We start from the raw sequence: 4,931 nt of genomic DNA, 5'->3' as shown, positions 1-4,931 counted from the left end.
CACATATACAAGTGAAGGTAAAGTCTCTGGAGCTTGAAAAAGGCGACTGGACTTCTTTTTGTTTCTTGAAGACGTTTCACCTCTCATCCGAAAGGCTTCTTCAGTTCTCAACCAAATGGTGGAGAGACCCAGGTATTTAAACCCCTGTGGGCGTAGTCCCCTGGAGGTGGTTATGACCCTCTATTGATCATGTGCTTGAACACATGTGCCCAGGGGTGAAGGGGGCGTGGGGCATATTTAATCAGTGGTTTCAGTTGAAACCAATTTAGGACTCCGCTCCATTGTTTCCTGTGGCCTATTGAGGTCACTGGAACAAAGGTGTGAATGAAACGTCTTCAAGAAACAAAAAGAAGTCCAGTCGCCTTTTTCAAGCTCCAGAGACTACTATGACCTGGATAACTGAGAATCTACACAGACAAGTGAAGGTAAACTTTACTCACAGTTAAATCACATACAGACATTTCATTAGGAACAGCACACACTCATTAATAACCTGCTTGTATCATGTATCTAAAGTCAGACATCTCCCCCTACTGGTTTTATATATATATATATATATATATCAGAGCCATGTGGGAGGATAAATGTTCGATCACAGACATGAGATATAATTAGATTATCATGAAAAAATCATTTCTTATACATGTTTCTGGGTTTTCTGAATGATCACTCATGATCTCCTGTTCTTGTGTGTTTGTGTGGCAGCTTAAAGCCACGGTGTTTTAAATTAAAAATACATTAAACTGTTTTTACAGATATGAAGTATATTTAATTAACTTTACTAACTTCTATCTTTGGATAAGAAAAAAGTGAGTCCCCCCCACTGCCTCTGCACCAATAGTAAAGCTGGTGCTCAGAGGAAGAGGGCGGGGCTTTACTTGGTGTCAGTGAGAGAAATGAAAAAAAGCTCAAATGAGTGAGAAGGACGATGAAGGAAACATCTGTGCTGTGTCTGCTCTGTAAGTAGAATCTCTGTGTTTGTTTGAATTATTGACCTTTGACTGTCTGCTCTCCTGATAACTGATGATGGAGGAGAAGACATGAAAAACTAATCAGGCTGAATTCAAGTTCAAACACCATGAGGACCAACTGCAGGTCTGAACTGACTCTTTATCTTTGCTCAGGAGTCCAGGAAACACAGCAGGCAGTGAAAAGCTCAGATCATTCACTGATTACATGAACACAGCTGCACAGAGGACACATGACTTTACTGTGACACTGAACAGGAGAGGATACTTTTTATATAGTCAGAGAACAGTTACATCATCTACTCATTATCACTTTGAGAGCTGCATCTTAGATAAACATTTAGAGAAGCTTAAACAGTCAAAACTGTGTAAAAACATTTGTTAATAGAGGCTCTCCTGAAACATTTGAATGTGGTTTAAAATGTTAATTAAAAAAAAAGAATTCAATGATGTGTAAATGATATTTAACAGCGCAGGTGTCACAGAGGTGCAGTGGTTAGTGTCTGTTTCCTCCCACAGTCCAAAGGCATGTTGGGTTAACTGGTGACTCTAAACTGGCTGCAGGTGTGAATGTGAGAGTGAATGTTTGTCTCTGTGTCAGTTTGTCATGGACTGATGACCTGTACTCACCTTAGAGACACTCCAGCTCTCCAGATCCTGAATAGGATAAATAGTTAAAAACCTCATTGCTGCATCAACTCTAAAATGAGCAGATCTATCAGAGAGAGACGAGTTTGTGGGTCTGTCAGCTGTTTGTGTGGAGTTGTTCTTTGTGTTCACCTCAAACCAACCTGAGTGTCATTTTTCTTTAGTTCTGATCTCACTGCTGAGCTGCACAACAAACCAAGGTCAGTAACCTTCTTCTGTCACAGCTTCAACCTGATAAATGCTCACTAATATGACCTGTTTGGCTTCATGTTTCATTGTAACCCTCACAGCTCGTCTGACTGTGAGTCCCAGCAGCTCTCAGTTCTTTGAAGGAGACTTTGTGTCTCTGAGCTGTGAGGAGGACGACAGCTCTGCTGGATGGACTCTGAGGAGGAACACAAGCAATGTACAGAGGGCTCAGTGTGGAGATGAGTGGGGACTTCCAGCTGGTTCTTCCTGTAACATCAGTCACATTTTCCCATGGGACAGTGGTTTTTACTGGTGTGAGTCCAGAGAGGGTGCCATCAGTAACATGGTTAATCTCACAGTCTCTGGTAAGCTGAGTGTGTGGAGTTAGTGTTGATGAAGCTGTGTGTAAATGGATGAAATGCTGTAGTTTGTCTCTGTGTTGAGGTGGATCAGTGATCCTGCAGAGTCCTGTCCTCCCTGTGATGGAGGGAGATGACGTCACTCTGCTCTGTCAAACAAAGACCACTCCCTCCAACCTCCCAGCTGCTTTCTATAAAGATGGCTCCCTCATCAGGAAGCAGCCTACAGGTCACATGACCATCCAGCATGTTTCCAGGTCTGATGAAGGCCTCTACAAGTGTGACATCAGCGGTCATGGAGAGTCTCCATCCAGCTGGATCACTGTCACAGGTGACACACTCACCTGTCTGTGTTTCTGCAGGTTTCAGCATTCACAATGTGACCAGAACTTAATGACTGTGTTTGCTTTATTTTAGAGAGACACACCACCACACCTCCACCTACATCCACACCTCCACCTACATCCACCTCTCCTGCTGTTCTCTTTTTTATGTCATTTACTGGATCAGTCTGTGTTATGGTTCTACTGGTGTTACTGGTTCTTCTGGTGAGACGATGTGTTCACAGGAAACCTGAAGGTGAGACTCAGACTTCTGGATTCATGGTTTTGTTTTGCTGGATAATTCATACATTTATTATGATCTCTTATTATTAGATTTGATTTTTTTAGATTTTCATTTCTTGCCCATGCAGCTAAATCTAATTTGTTAAACATTAAAAAAGAAACATGCCTTTATAATTGTTTTAGATTAAAGCATGGAAGAGTGTGGAGTGCCCACTCTGGCTCAGTGACGAGTTACTGCCCCAGGTGGAGGAGTTTAAGTATCTCAGGGTCTTGTTCATGAACGACGGGAGTGGGAGATTGACAGACTTGTGTCTGTGTATGCAGTGTTGTCAATGCGAAGCAAAGCCATTGATTTACTAGGTTATCTACATCCCTACCCTCACCTATGGTCATGAGCTTTGTGTAGTGACTGAAAGAACAAGATCATGGATGCAAGGGGCAGAAATGAGCTTCTTCCAAAGGGTGGCTGAAGAGTGCAGTCATTTAGGAGGAGCTCAAAGTAGAGCTGCTGCTCCTCCACATTGATAGGAGCCAGTTGAGGTGGTTCGGGCATCTGACAAGGATGCCTCCTGAACAACTCTTCAGCAAGGTGTTTTGGGCATGGATGGATGGATGGATGGATGGATGGATGGAAGCAGGCCTGAAATATTAAAGGAATCACAGAAATGAGAAAAAATGGTTACCCCTAGCAGGCGTCCAAGGGGGGAAAGAGTTAAGGCCCTTTCACACCGGATGCGTTGCGTAAAAACGACACGAAATTCCGAATCTTTCGGATGCGAACCTGTCGTGTAACCTATATACACACCGGACGCGTTGCGTTTTTGCGACTAAATCCTCCCTATATAACGCGCGGTGGGAAAAAAAATGCAGTCGACATCAAGTGATGATGTAATGGTCCTGATGCTTCTAAACAAGAGAAGGAAGAAACAGAGTTCATGGGTTCATCCAACTCATAAGAAAGCAGCAGCAGGGAGAGTTTCATGGTTTGATCACGGAGCTGAAGCTGCATCACGGATGCTTTCACTCAAATTTCTGGATGTCAGTGGGACAGTTTGAGCTCTTGTTGGCAGAGTTGGGATCACATGTGAGGAGGCAGAGGATAATATCAGCGAGCCGACTGACCCGGAGCAGCGTGTAGCTGTGTGTCTGAGGTAAAATATTATGATTTTATTGTTCCCACATCACTGTATATTCAGTACATCAGTTCGGGTTTTGAGCTATGACCTCGCATGCTGCTAAATGCAGCACTCTGATTGGTCAGTCCTGTTTGTTTGCTTGCGAAAGTCAGAAAAATCGAACTTGATCCGAAAAAATAAATGCCGCAAATTCCTCCTGTGAAATGACGCGGTTGGTGTGAACGGCTGCATTAAGAACAGGAGAGTCCGAAAAATATTTTTAACGCACGAAACATTCTCACGGAATTTACGCGTCCGGTGTGAAAGGGCCTTCACTGTCATTGCGAAATAAACCTTGTTAATCAAGCTTTTTAGCCAATGCTAACAAAAATGGTTAACTCACTGGTTCTACCTGCACATCCAAATATGCCAGTGATGGTCCAGTTTGAATAAAGGCCTATACAAAGTGTCATAGTGACTACTTTTCTTTTTACAGTCTCTGATCTGAAGCATACAAACGTTAAAATTAAAATGCTCATTTCTCTGCAGTGCTGACATCCATGCTTATCTGCAAAGCAAAGCAAGGTGAGCAAACTTCTTGGAAAAAGTCAGGTTTTTCAATTTGTGCATTTATATTTTACTAATGAAATATTCACATGAAATTCAAGAAAGTACAAAATCTGTATACAGTATTAGTCAAACGTAGGTGAGTGTGTCCAAACATTTGACTGGTGCTCCATAATAATAACAATGAATGAAATAACTTCCCTCACAGCTCGTCTGACTGTGAGTCCCAGCAGCTCTCAGGTATTTAAAGGAGACTTTGTGTCTCTGAGCTGTGAGGAGGACGACAGCTCTGCTGGATGGACTCTGAGGAGGAACACAAGCACAGACTTAAGAACTGTGTGTGGACCTGGCTGGGGAAGATCAGCTGGTTCTTCTTGTAACATTAATTATGCTGACACAGTGGACAGTGGAGTTTACTGGTGTGAGTCCAGAGAGGGTGCCATCAGTAACATGGTTAAGCTCACAGTCACTGGTAAGCTGAGTGTGTGGAGTTAGTGTTGATGAAGCTGTGTGTAAATG

The sequence above is a fragment of the Archocentrus centrarchus genome, unplaced genomic scaffold (genome assembly GCF_007364275.1).
Source record: "Archocentrus centrarchus isolate MPI-CPG fArcCen1 unplaced genomic scaffold, fArcCen1 scaffold_33_ctg1, whole genome shotgun sequence".
In the NCBI taxonomy this organism is placed as follows: domain Eukaryota; kingdom Metazoa; phylum Chordata; class Actinopteri; order Cichliformes; family Cichlidae; genus Archocentrus; species Archocentrus centrarchus.
This window is presented reverse-complemented; position numbering follows the sequence as displayed.